This window comes from Zonotrichia leucophrys, chromosome 19 (assembly GCF_028769735.1).
Source record: "Zonotrichia leucophrys gambelii isolate GWCS_2022_RI chromosome 19, RI_Zleu_2.0, whole genome shotgun sequence".
Lineage (NCBI taxonomy): Eukaryota > Metazoa > Chordata > Aves > Passeriformes > Passerellidae > Zonotrichia > Zonotrichia leucophrys.
The window spans coordinates 4,226,253-4,240,884 of record NC_088188.1 but is presented as its reverse complement, the minus strand read 5'-3'; the positions used below and the strand labels follow the sequence as shown (position 1 = coordinate 4,240,884).

Below are 14,632 nucleotides of genomic sequence, written 5' to 3'. Positions count from 1 at the left end.
TCCCTGAAATTCAGGCTGATGACAACTCAGCATTTGTCAGAGTGAAAAAGGCTTTACAGCACCAATGGGCCAACAACAGTTCCCAGGTGCAGCTTTAGTCAAAAAATGAATATGAAAAGGCTGAACCCAGGCTGGGATTCCAGGCTGTCCTGGGACACCAAAGCAGTGCCCCTGCTCTTGTGGCTTAGGACAAGTGCTGTGCATTGTACTCTGTTAAAAACAGTTTAGAAACTGTTGTAAAATAGTTGACAGATCATTAGCATGTACTGTTAATTTGGTTGTTATATTGTAAAAGGGATTTAAAGCGTAGTTATAAGAAATACGGTACCCAAGGTACCATAACACACCTCAGTAAGTGTAATGGGCCAATCAAGTGCCTTAATCCTTCATGCAAAGGGAGGATCCAAACAGAAACCAATCCAAAGAGATATAAAACAGGATAAAAAGGGGCATCTGACCCAGTGAATCCATGCTGCTCCATCTGGAACATCAGGGCCTTCATTGGGCCGGCGTTCCACCCTCGATGGGAACGCTCCTGCCCAGCCTGGGCCCCCTTGCTTTAGGCCTTTCTTTTTATTATAATAAATGCTGAAATCACCTTAGTACCAGGAATCTCGTCTCGTTTTTAGCATGTACTGTTAGTTTGGTTATGGTAAAAGGGGTTAAAAGGGGAGTTGTAAGAAATTACACCTCAGTAAAGTGCAGCACCCCCCAAGTGAAACGAGCCAGCCCGGACAGAACTGTCATGGGCCAATCAAGCATCTTAAAACCTTCATGCAAATGAAGCATCCAAACAGAAACCAATCCAAAGGGACAAAAAACAGGATGAAAAGGGGCATCTGACCCAGGGAAGCTGTACTGTTCTCCTGGAACATTGGGGCCATCTCTGGTGAGCAGCCCCAGCGCCGGCGCTGCTCCATCCTCAACAGGAGTGCTCCTGCTCGGCCTGGGCCCCTCTGCTTTAGACCTTTATTTTTATTATAATAAATGCTGAAATCACTTTAGTACCAGGAGTCTGCTCTCGTTTTTAACATACTCGACCAGCTGGGCTGGTCTTTCTCAAGTGTTAAAAATGATGCAAAGCCACAGGAGCAAGGCCAGTTTCTGGTCACCAAATCAGCAAGTGCAGGAGCAGAACAGGGAGTAAATCTGCTGGCAAGGAGGTGTCCAGAGAGTTTCTGACAAGCCAGGGTGCAGTCCTGCCTTGCATGCCCCAGGGAGCTCAGGAGGCACTGCCCCAGGGACAGACAGACACAGCCACCTGGGGCCACCTCTCTGCACAGTCACTCCCAGCCTCCCACCTGGGCTGCAGCACCCTCCTCCTGCTTGCAGCAAGCAAAGCCAAAACCTTGAAAACAAGAGTTAGAAGCCACCAACCTCCACAGGACTTTTGGGCTCCTCTCTTCCCTGCCCTGGGCTCCACTGCAGCTGATACCACTTGCAAATAAAACCTGAATTTGGCTGTTTGCTGTTAAAATTTTCAAGGCAGGGGAAAAGCAAACACAATCTCAGAGGAAAAGGTGGTAAGGAAATATGATCTGTGCAGTTTAATAGCAAGCAAAGACATGTGGAAGGATGGGATGTGGTTTACAAATGTAGTTTGAGCATCACTCACACAGCCTGGCCTGCTTCGTGCCCAGGAAGGGAGCAAAGAAGGAAAACTCTGAAGCCAATTGGCACTGGTAGCAATACCTGATCCCAACAGCTGTATCCCATGTCCTGGAAGAAATCCCTGTGCTGCAGGTTGGGGTGTTGCTGGCAAATGAATTGCACTGCTCTGGTTACTCAGATATCCTTCTCCAGTTGCTATGGGAAGAAAAATCAAAGAACAAGACTGGTAACAACGTGGAAAACTAAATAAAGCATGTGTTTAAAAGCCTTGCTGGCTGCCAGCCAGGGTGCTCAGCACCTTCCAGGTTGCATCCCAGAACAATCAGCCTGTGTGCAGCCACTGGGTTTCCCAACACACTGCTCACCTCTGGGATGGAGATGCTGGCTCCTCTCCAGCAAAACACTTAAACACATTCTTGAACTTTAACTGAGCTCTCAGGACATCAGAAGGGATGATCACCCATGTGCCAAAGCGTGAACAACACAGAAAATCTCAGCCTAAAACATGTGGAAATGCTCATTGGAGTGTCTGGGGAAATGTGTTTCATATGTTTCTGAAAGAGAGCTGCCCAGTTACTGTGGGAGCCATCCCAGGGCTCCTTTCCCAGGAGGACAGGAGGCCAACAACTTTTTCTTCCACACTTCCATTTTCTTAGGCCTGCAGGGCTCTTGTCAAGGCATTATCAGAGTAACTCTCATTGCATTAATCCTCTTAGGAGGGGTTACCTCCATCCATCTTTCTTCCTTTCACCAGTGCACACTAACTCAGAAAGCTCTGCATGGTCAGTGAGGAGAGCTGACTCCCTTAAAGGCAGCTTTTGAACTATCCTCATCTGGAAAGGCTTTTTGTTCAGTAACAACAGCAAAACACCGACATTACTACTATCATTATTATTATCATAATATTATAATGTATTAGTACCATTCTTCTGCCTTTGAGGCTAGCAACTAAAGGTAAATTAGTTAGGTGAATTTAAAAAACATTTTAAAACAGAACCCAAAAAAACCACTTCTTCTGCAATTAAGAGACAAAGCAAACTAGAAAACTTCTTGAGGAAGTGATAGATTCCTGTTGACTTGAATTATCTGAGAGGAACTGTTGATGAAATCTCCACACCTGTGACCCAGCAGATCTAGCACAGGCAACTATAGAAAACTGAAAACCTACAAGCCTGTGAATTATTCTCTATTACCTGACAAAAGACACCCATAGGAAAACTATTTTTAGCTTTCCTTTCACCAGTTCTGTTTAACAATAAAATCCAATTCTTCAGCTGTTTCTGAAAACCTTGCCTAATGCATTTCCATCGTGCCTGTCACCTGCCATGACCTACCTGTGTTTTATTCACCAAGGGCCAAAACCACATTTACACAGAGCAGTTGGGAAGAGACACTCTTGCTCAGGGTCACCCAGACACCACCTCAGTGGTCAGTGAGAGAATCCCAAATTTCTGATTCCTGAACTCTGCCTATTTCATGCACCTCTGTACTCTTCCTATAATGAACACACCTTGTAAGAGTACCCATACCAACACCACATCATCATTCCTGACACAAACCAAAACTGGGCTGTGCTTCCAGACCTGCTCCTGACAGTCTGACATTCCCATTTTCAACACTGGAAGCAGAGATCAGAGTTTACCACATCCAGCTTAGCAAAGCCTAAGCCTAAGGCAGCAGCAAAGCCCCAGGTCATGCCCTGCGTGACTCTGTCCCCTCAGCTGCAGCCCAGCCACAGGGACCAAGTGACATCCCACTGTGCCACTGAGCTCAGCTGATCCACCAGGAACCCACACTCATCAGGAATTGCCTACATTATGACTGTGAGATCAGAGAGATGAAAGATCAGAAAGAAGATGAAAAATCCAATAGCTTTACTGGCTTTATAAAGCTTACAGTGGATTATAAAGGAATTTCTCTAGGCTCTCAGATATGTTATTCACTTGCTTACACATGTGCATGCTTCTGAAAAATCATAACTCAGTTTCATCAATATTTTGGTAACAGAAAAAATATAATTAAATAAAAATAAAAATTGAGAACAAGGTTTATTAGCAACGTTGACTGTTTCAGGAGGCAGCTTCTATCTGTGGGTGTTTTTACTCACTGCTGGTGGCACAGGAGTTTGAGAATAGGCTCAGACTTGCACCTACCCACAAAAGGGACTCACTAGAGTAAGCTGAGAACAAAGCTTGAAAAGTCTTATCTAAAGCCTGAGTTCACTCTGCCTGACCAGGAAGCAAACAGCAACATTTAAGGCTTACATTGCTGTGGAATTAAGGAAAATCTCCTGGGATAGACTATACTCACAAGGCAGAGCTGTTTCCTCTTCTGTCTGATGAAACGTTCCACCAGATTCTAGATGCTATTAAAAAAAATTATCAAAGGCAGGGGTGGAATCTTCAGCTCATCCCCACCCATCCCATTCTGGAAGCACCCAAAAGAGAAACACTTACTCTAAAAGTGACTAAGACATGAGTCATTTGATGAGTAAGCACATTGGCTCTGGAAATCTTATTCAATCCATAACCATCTCCAAGTCATTTCATTACCTAAACCATTTATCCATTTCATACATTAACGCAGCAGCAGCACTCCAAGGCCAGGAAGAAGCTCTTGTTTCCAACACCAAGGTAATTGCAGCTTATCTTGTCCTGCTCTGATAGACAGAGCACAGCCAGGAAACCCTGCAGAGCAAAACCTCCTGGCAAATCTGCATTACACAGCACTCTGAAAATCAGCTCTGGAGATGCCTCCCGCCTCAGCCAGCACTTGAGTGAAGCTGTACTGGCACAGCCCCTGCGCAGCTCAGCACTGCAAAGGCAAACCCAGCCCTGCTCCTGGCAGCAGGATGCCAGCAGGGCTCACTGCAGCCTGTGCCAGGCCTGCTGCCAAAAGCTCTCAACCTCCTCCTGTTGCTCTCCCAAAAGCTCTCATAGGAAGCTGCAAAAGCATTAAGTCAAACCACTAATGAGGCTTAAATACCTCTGCATTCTGGAGGAACATGAGCACCTCACAAAGCACATTTGCTCATCTCCACAAACATCCTGTGGGATACATTCACAGGCTGGGGAATAGATGTGATCCCCAAGAAAATCCCTCTTAACAGACCCCAACGTGTACCTTGATGCCTTTGAAAAGCTACCTTAAGATCCAACAGGAGATCTGGGGCTGATGTTCCCCTGCCCTTTTCCTAAACGTTGGTGAGCACATTGGTGAGGTCTGGCCTGTCCTTGGAGGGCCCCTCACAGCCCAGCCCCAAGCACAGCAGCAGTGATGGCCCCACAAACAGCCTGGACACCCCCAAAATGATGATGATGTTCAGCCTGGTTTGGAGCCCCCTGCACAGCCTTTCTCCAGGGCTGCTGATTTCTCTGTGTTCCATCAGCACAGCACAAAAAGTACACTTGTAAGTGGAATAACTTCAAAATAATTTAAGTTGTTCCACACCATTCCTCTGACATCACACTACGAGCAGTGCCTTGACGTTGCATTTCCACAGCTTTAGGTTTTCTGAATATTTTTTTTTCTGAATCACAGGAGAACACAGCCAGGGTTTTCACCTGAATGGACAGCCCTGTGAGCATCTGCCTTTATATTAACAAGGGTAAAAGAACAGAGATTTCTCACCAGGGGTGAATTTACAATTTGCCTCTGCTAGACTATATGTTAACAGAAGCCACCACCCACCTGCTTCCTCCACAGAGCCAAGGCTGCTCTTGCCTTCATTATTCCCTTTGGCACTGAGGAAAGCTTTTCATCCCTTTGCTCTAAATCCAGTGACCACAACTCACAATCTGAGGTCAAATAACAGGACTTAATCCCCTAAACACAGTCAGCCTTGGTTTCACAGCTGCTGTGCTGGTGTGGCACTGATCTTCCTTGCCTGAAGCATGTCTACCCATGGCTCCTGACCACCTTGTACATCCCACATCCCTCCAAGAACTTCAAGTTCACCACAAAATAATCAACTAAAAGGGAAGATCCCACCTCTGGAAGCAGAATAGAAGAAAGCCCACACAACAGGCTGGCCTGAGGATGAAGAGACAAACACAAAGCAACAGCCCAGAAAAAGTTTGATGCTACCACAAAGCAGCAGCTGCCAGCACTGATGAAGAAAGATGAAAAGGCTGAAAATCTCCACAAAGGCTCCTTACAGCTGCCTGCAGGTGCAGGTACAAGATGAACAGAGGATAAGCTGGTTTTCAGCACTGTTACAGCAAACACCTCTGAGCTGTAGGGGCTGACACTCACCCCCAGAGGGTTTGGATGGGGGTCCCTGGAGTGACAGCAGCCCAGCTGTTCCCAGGATGGCACATGCCCTCACACACACCTTCCCAGACACCTGGGCACACAGCATAAAGGGAAGAGCTGCAATCCCACCAGCACATCACCCTCCACTGCTGTCCATGGTGATGGAATGGGATGCACCAACAAAGTCTCCAGGAGGGAGGAAAAGCCAACAGCCTTCAGGAAGAGTGCACAGCAGCTCTAAGAGAAATCCACTTCACACTCAGGCAAACACATCCTGTCCTTCATGCTGAAGGCATCCTTCAAAACAAAATTACCAGCTCTTCTGCTGTGCTTGTGGCATCATGAGATGTGTCTGCTCCCCACTGGGATAACTGCTCTGTGTGTGTGCCTCTGCCCAGCCACTCTGCCAAGCACTCACAGGGCAGCAGGGCTTCACTGGCCCTCCAGCTGCCCTGGCCATCACTCACGGGCTGCTGGAGCACTGCAGGCCAGCATGGTGCCACGGCCCTTTGAATTTATACCTCTGGAATGGTGACAAGGGAATTCAAGGACAGATGGATCCCCTGAGCAGACAAATAGCTGTACCCTGGGGGAAGAGAGAGGCAGGTAGAAAGCAGCTTAGTGATTTCCTTAGTCCCTTTCTCTGGGAGTTATCTACAGAGGCCTTGGGACAACCTCACCTCTGCAAACCCTTCCCCTCAGCTGTTCCATCCAGCCCATGGACAAGGCAGGACTGGCCCAAGATGACCAGCAACACAATGCCACAGCTCTTTCCTGGCCACTAATTCAGAGGGAAGCAAAGAAGCAGCAGGAAAACGCCCAGGGTAAAACACTTTGTAAAGACCAGCAATTACAAGCCTCCCATTTCAAGCTGAGGGCTTCACTCTGCACAAGTCCCAGAGAGGTTACACACTTCCCACCCCACCATAAGCTCATTAGAGAGGTCAATAACGAGAGAGCTCCCCAGGGATGGATCTCTGTGTGCAGCCACCACCCTCCTGTCCCACTGCTGGCACTGGATGTGCTCCATGGAGGGGCAGTGGCTGCAGCCAAGGCAGCTTCACTGCCACTCTGGGTTAAACAAGCAGAGCTCTCTGAAGTCATTAACTCATATAAACATTTCACGTCTGTTTAGGGAGCTCCATCTTTACAAGCATTCACACATGAAAAGCAAACACGGAGTGCATTCAAGAAGAGGTAGAATCAAGAGAGGAAAAAGCTTCTGCTATAAATAGTGGAACATTCCTTGTGTTTTGTGCCATGCAGTCTTTAAATCCTGTTACCTTCAACATCTGCATCTTCACTTTAAATGTTCTGCTTCCCCATACTGCTGCTGTAATTTTCACAAAGTCAAAGCAGGCCAGAACATTTGTGGTCTGCCCAGAGACTTATCTGGCTAAAAAATTGTGCTCTTTCCCCCCCTTCTCCCCTCTGTTTGCTGTATCTTGATTTTTAGACAATAAGTGAGTCAGGGTCTGTCACCAACCCTATCTGTTTACATCACCCAGTATGAACCTTTAACAATATAAATGCAAAATTCTGCTTGTACAGGGGCTGGCCCAAAGCTCATTGGAAAGACACCATTCTCCAATGGCACATGGACCAGAGCCAGCATGAGCAGAAAAGCATGATTTGCAAAGGAGTCTATTTGGAGAACAGAATCATGCAAAAACCTGATCCTCCATCAGAATGTCTTTGCACTTTCCAACAGACCAAAATAAGTGTGTGCACATGGATGTATGTTTTTATCCAGTGTTTTTGGCACAGGAAGCATTCTGATGCATGGTGATGGGTGCATCTTGTCAGCCCTTAAACATAATGGATAGAGATAAACCTGAAGCCAATTAGGAAAATACTGCTGAGCTTACATGATCCACAGCTACTCTGAAAGGGACAAAAATTTAACTCCTATGGAAAAGATCAAAACAAAAACCCAGATCCATTGTTAAACAGATTAATCAGACTCTTGGAAAGCTCATGAGGGATTGGGTTCAATCTCTGCAGCTGTTATTAACATAAGCCCTGTACAGCAGTAACAAAAGACCTGCCTAAGCCCCACTCTGCTGTTTACTTTGCAATGGGACTCTGCTTGGGCTCACAGCATTTAACACACACACACTCCTCATTAAGGGGACAGGACAAGAGGAGGGAGCTGGCTGAAGTTTATACTGCAGCAAAACAAAACTCTTAATGGCCCTTTTTATAAGGGCAGGACTACCAGTATGGAAGAAAGCAGAGCCCCAGTGCCAGCAACACCTTCCTGATCCAGCAGAGTCTGGGCACAGCAAGAGCCAGTCCTTTCCCAGGGGGATGGAGCATGTCAGGGACAGAGGGGAGCCAGGGATGAGCATGTGCAAAGTAAAGAAAAGCACATTGTGCTGGCTGGAATGAGCCTGGAGCACCACCCAGCTCAGGGCTGGGGAGGCCAGGCACAGCCACAGAGGGACCCAGGGCAGGAAGGTTTCTGCTCACCTGCAGCAAAAGCACAGTCACAGATGGACTTAGGGCAGCAAGGCTCCTGCTCTCGGACAAAGGACAGCACAGATGGATCTAGGGCAGGATGGTTCCTGCTCCAGTGCAGCAAAGGTACAGCTACAGATGGATTTAGGGCAGGAAGGTTTCTGCTCCAGTGCAGCAAAGGCACAGCCATAGATGGACCTAGGGCAGGAAGGTTTCTGCTCACCTCAGCAGCAGCAAGGGCCAGCAGGTAGGAAGATGAGACCCTCCTGTGCCACAGGCTCCCAGGAGAGGCTGCAGGGATGTGCTGTGGGAAAGGGATAATGGCATCCAGAGTGAAGTCTCCAAGGAGAGCTGCCAGGTGAATGGAGCAGGGCAATGACAGCCTGCTGAGAAACAGCCTCCTGCAGCCCTTGTGGGGCGTCCATCACGCGCTCCCCAAAAACGCCCAAATTAGAGTGAAATACGACGCTGCCGCCTCCGGAACAGAAATTATTCATTCCATAAAAAGCATTTTCATGCTTCTCTCTTATGACTCTTCCACTCCTCTCCAGGCCCACTCACTCCTCTCCTGCAGAGGAGTCATTTGATGAAGGAACTTTTCTGGTTGCAGCATTCTGCAAACTTTTTTTGTGGAAGGGTCAAATGAGAATATTCCTGCAGGGATGGTCAGTGCCAGAAAGGGAGAGAGGATTCCTCCTATTGCAACTGAGCATGGCATCCACTTTGCTGAAGGCAGAGAGTCCTGCCACCCCTTCCACTGTGATTTTATCACACTGTTTTTCAAGATGTGCAGATTAGAACTAAGTAAGTATCTCAACACATGCTTTGTATGCTTAAGTCTTGTTAGAGCTGAGCAAATGCTTGAGGACATGCATTGCTTCAGGAAGCACTGCTGGGTGGGATCTGTGCTTTGCTCACAAGCAGGCTTTGCATGAATGCAAGAGGATTTCCAGGCACAGCTCAGGAGCCTGGGCAGGAACAGAGATGCTGGTGCATGGTCTCACACACAGTAACATCTAAAAATGGGTGGGGGGAACATGTGGAGCCAGTGTGCCCTGAGAGCCCTTGGATCCAGAACCAGTTGCATGGCTGGGGCAGGTAAGAACTTTGGTTTTTTTATCCATTTCTCTATTCCAGCCTGGAGGAAGAACCACTGCTGTAGAGGCAGTGAAGAAGCATTGCAGAATTCCCTGCTGGCAGCCCAGTGCTTGGGAGCCAAGTTTAAACTCCTGGCTGTCATCACTTCATCAGACAGAGTCAGACACTTTAAACCCCACCTTGGTGCTCCTCCACAAACTGGGAACAGCAATTTTCTTGCTGGAGTTGGAGGGCTGAGCCATCACCAGGCGCCTCCCAGGCCCACACCTCAGTGCCACACTGTCACCTGCCACTGTCCATAAATCCACTGCAGCACTTGCATCTCCTGAAACATTTAACTGGGACAAATGCCACCTTAGACTCTGCAGCAGCACTGCCTGGTGAAGACTGCAGAGAGCCACAGCACCGACCAAAAGGTTTCAAGTGGTAATTAATCAGCTACAATAATAAATAATACATATACTTTCAAGTGTTTACTCATTTCCTGAATGTCTCCCATAAATATCTAACCAATAAAGCACACTTTGAACAGTGACACTTGCATCTTTTCCCTTCTGAGCTAACTCTGTGCTATTTACTTAAAATAGAAAATTCTGCAGGAGAAAGACAGGTTGAAAGGTAACAGAATTTTGGAAGTAGCTTGAGTATTCAAATTTACTCTGAACAAAGAATACTAAATACAAGTATCTAAACTTTTCTCAGTCTTACCTTATTATATGGACAATGTTTATACACCTGTTTTAATCCATTCAGTCAAGCTGCTGGTCTGCAGCTCTCTTCAGCAAGTGATGCTCACTGCTCAGGCTGCACCCCTGCCAGGGCACAGCTGGTCCATGCAGCCCCACAGAAACCAGTACCAAGATAAAATCCTGACCTCAAAAACACAGCCCAAGAAACCTTTGCTGAAATACAGGAGCTTTGCTTTTAATGTAGAGAGAATTGCTACATTAGGCTTTGGAAACAAACTGTTGTGTTAAAAGGTAATAATCAAGAAATTAGTGTAGATTTCCCCCCAGTAAAGAAAACCAGGGTTGTGAAGAAATCTGGAATGCTCTCCACAGCCTTTGGCATTTGCCTTAAGTGGCTGGAAAAGGTTAGTGTCATTTGGCTCCTAGCAAGGTTTAAACGAGCTCCAGCCCTTTGTGGAGGGCTGGCCAGTTTGACAGGGTTTAGTTTATGACAGTGAGCCCCAGAGCCCAGCAGACACCCCGGGACAGGGAGTCAGCACCACGAGCTGCTCACCCCCACCATCCTCCAGGGACACTCTCAGTCCCCTCTCCACCACAGCCCAGGGACACTCAGCCAAAACCACCCATCCCACCAGGCCTGACCTGACTTTTAAGCTACAAATTTATCAGGAAGGTGCAAAAACCCTACCTTTACATTCCAGCTGGTACCTAATCCCTTGTACTCTCCTGGAGGGGTGCTTTTCATTTCCAAAAAGAGCCAGGAGTTACTGTTCTTGCCAGGGCAGTTAACCAGAGCAGCAAAGCCTCTTTTCAGTGTGCAGGGCCCAGGTGACTGTCTCCAGGGGATTAGCTGTTACCACATTTAGTTCAGTAAAGGGTTTAATCTCAGCTGTGTTCACAAAGACTTTGAAGACATTCACCGCTGAATTCCTGGGGACTGACACTTGGAGCACACCCGGGACAGGCATGGAATGGTAATTGTAGGAGCAGGGAGTTTTTTACCCCTCTCCAGCACAAGAAAGGGCAAGAGACAGCTCTTTTTGAGGGATAAAGCCACTGTCAGCTGCCAGCCAAGGGATGACAGGAAGGTGAAGGAGCAGGAGGGGTGAGGGAGATGTGGGCAGGAGCGAGAAGATTTTCAAAGCCCTGCAGGGCAGGCACCAAGTCTCTGTGCTGATGGTGACAGCAGCTGCTGTCAGGGACACGTGGTTGCCAAAACCATGAAATGTATTCCAGAGAGCCTCTGAAAAGTGCACAGGGTGAAACAACTGGACTTGTGCCACAGCTTTAATGTAGAGCTCAGGGAGGCTCTGCTGAGCACTGAGAGCCAGGAGCAGGGCTAGGGAGGGACTGGTGTCTGCTGTCACCTTGGTCAGAGCAGACCACCATCCAAGCTCTTCTCCAGCCAGTGAGATCTTCCATCTATGAAAAGGAATCATGTCCTAAAAATCCAGACTTTGTGAACCACTGTTCCCTCTGGCACTGATGAAGCCTTTTAATTCCTAACTTGCTGCCTGCTCCAACCTCTTGAGCAATGGCTCAGGTATTCATTAATGCCAAGGACAAACACTGAAGCTTTGGGACTGCTTCCTAAACTCTTCCCCAGAAGAGAGGGAAATTCATATTTTCCCTCTTGCTCATCAAGAAAGCAGGCTGGGGTGGGGCTGGAAAGACTTACAGAGCCCTGGGCACACAAGGATAAGAAATTCCACTGTGGTGCTGCCTCCCCTGCTCCCCCAGCTCACAGGGGGCTCTGCTGGCATCTCACACCCCAGCTGGCTGAGCACTCAGTGCCTGCTTCGTGCCAGCACTGCTGCCTGAAGCCTGCAGAGAGCTCCTCTAACTGCAATGTCAAGTGGGTGAACAAAGAAATGTCAGAAAACAGGGCTGGAAGGAGAATGCCTGAAGATATCAGTGAGCAGGACATCACTGGGCACTTAGAAGAATGACAAAGGCAATTTTCACAAATGGAAGGGTGAAATAAAGGAGAAATGAGAGTGAAGACTGAAAACAATTTCCTACTGTTTGGCATGCTCTAAAATTAGTGCTGTAATAGATCTCATCAGCCAGCATTTATTTTCCATTCTGAAGACAAGAATTCAAATAAGCAGCAAGAGAAGCTGAACAGTGACCTCAAACCCAAGCAGCAGCACACACCAGGCTGCTCAAACCCAGCTGGGCCTTGCTTGGGATTTTCAGAGGTGAAAACTCAAGCTGGAGACCCACATTCCTCAGCCACATCACAGCCCTACCAGCAGAGAGGTGACAGAGCCTCTGGAGCAGGGGGGGACAGGCTGCCCATGGCAGGTTTGCTGTGTTCATACAATTATAGGAGAAAATTCCTTTTGGAGGGAATTCCAAAGTTACAGTGCCTGGAAAGGACCTGAGGTTACACAGCAGGCTTTGGGAAGCCCCTGCTGATAATTGTGCTGGTGGTTTTCACTCCCGCTGTGCCCAAGGAACAAACTCTGCTCACCTGGCTCTGCCAGGGGAGTCCCAGAGCCCTGCAGGGATTTCCCAGAGCTCCAACATTTGCTGTGACTGCCCAGGGGCACAGGGCCAGCTCAGATTGTCCCCATGGGTCAGCAGAGCCCAGGTGGAAATGCTGGCACACTTCTGTACCCCACTTGCTGCTGGGCTGATCTGCACCTCTTGGGGAGCAGCCCCACAAAGTCTGGCACAAACAAATGGTTTTGAACTCAAAAAAACAAACAGCAAATCCCCACAGGCCTCATCTTGCTGCTCCCACAGCTACACTCCCTCCTGCAAGCAGGCACATACAGGTAAAGGTATTTTACACATCAGGGGCTAGGGACACAAAGCCCCCAGACCCAGGGGGAGCAGCAATGTGATGCACCCACTGCTCTTTCAAAGTTTAAGAACAAATCCCCGATGGCAGAGGAGAACTGGCAGCATCACTCAGCTATGAGGTGTCAGAGATATTTCAGGCAGCCACTCCTGAAATATATTCTCATGCAGAATCCCAGAAAAAGTCACCTCCTCACTCCCCCAGCTGCCTCTCTTTGCATTGCTGCTAACATGGATGTGACTCACTAGAGCTGGGTTTATATTAAACTCCTGAAACAGATTGTTTGGCTGTTATGTAAATCCAGTAAATGTTAAAACACCAGAATAAATCAGTCAGGCAGTTAGCACTGCCAGCTCTCCAGAGACATCCAAGGGACTGATTTTGTTTTTAAAAGGTAGAGGTGGTAAGAGATGAGGGGGAAACAATAACAACAATAGTAATAACAATAACAACAATAATAACAACAACAATATTGATAATAATATAATCACCACTGCCAATTAATAATAATGATGATGATAACAATGATAATAATAATAATATATCATCACCACAGCCTTTCAGCACTTTTCAGGGAGAGCTGTGGACACAAACTCTGTGGCAGCAGAAGTTCCACACCGTCTGAACCAGCAATGTGACCTCAGGGGAGGTCAATATGTGTGACAGCACTGATGCTGGGGTTAGGACTTCAGGTTAAAATAAAATAAGCCACAAACAAGGCATGAACATGGCTCTTCCCATCCTGTGACTGGGAAGGAGGTTCCTCTTTAGGAGCTGCCTCTCCCCCATGGTGCAGAGGGCATTTGCCACTCCTGCTCACAGTGACACCAGCAAGCCAGCACAGGAACAGATTTTCAAATTTGCAAACACAAGGGCTTTTACCCGAAACCTGACTCCAGGTTTATAAACAGTCTACAGGCCAAAGGATTAGTCAGAAAAATTATCTGGCAAATAATCTGCAAGAATAAGCAAAACCAGAGCAAATCACCATCTGCTCATGGGTAACTCCTAAGGCAGAAATGAGGAGCCTTCAAATTAAAGCCTTCACTCTGTATGTGACTGTTGATAACCAGGCCATTGCACTCAAAATGCTCCAAAGCCACATTAGCAACCAAAAAAGGTAGAAATTAGGAGCAGGTAGAAATTAGGACCCCAAATCTGAGTGGCATGTTGGCTGAGCTGCCACTTGCATGGGCTACACAGCTTAGAACAACCCCTACTCAGCTTCAAAAGCAGCTGGAGCCTGTGGGTCCCCACAAATGGGAGCAATTCTGGGGTTTCCCCACCACTGGGCACATCTGCACAGGCACATCTGGGCAGAGCACAAGTTGCATTTGCAGCTGCCCTGGAGATGAGACCGCAGAGCACTGAAATGAAGAGATCTCCGAGCTGTGTTTAATTAAACATAGTCTGGGAAAGTCTCTGCTTTTGTTCAACACTGCCTCAAAAGAAAAGGGCTGAGTAATCCACCAATGGGGGAAAACACACTCTTTAGCTACAAGGTGTTATTATTATAGGCTTAATATCAAAATGGCTTGTTCAGCTTATTAGGCTAGAGCAAACACTCCCAGCCTTGGCAAGGCTGATATTACGGCTCTGTATTTCACACTTACATAAGCACTGCAGGTCTGCATGGAGAGGACTCTCCTGTCTGGAGAGGGAAGGCATTGATTTGCACCAGTAAAACTGGTCAGACAGACAGGAGAGGAGT

At 47.5% G+C, this 14,632-nt stretch overlaps 1 protein-coding gene across 6 annotated transcripts in view; it reads right to left on the bottom strand.

Annotated features, from left to right (window-relative positions):
• The window catches only part of CAMKK1 (calcium/calmodulin dependent protein kinase kinase 1), a 96,552-nt gene that overhangs the window by 67,691 nt on the left and 14,229 nt on the right, over positions 1–14,632 (bottom strand). Inside the window, exon 1 of one of the 6 annotated variants that reach the window (XM_064729080.1) lies at positions 1,693–1,790. The exons of the other annotated variants lie outside the window; for them this stretch is intronic. The gene's annotated coding sequence lies outside the window, so the exon portion shown is untranslated. Of the gene's footprint in view, positions 1–1,692; positions 1,791–14,632 lie in introns of those variants that run through there. 6 annotated transcript variants of the gene reach the window in all.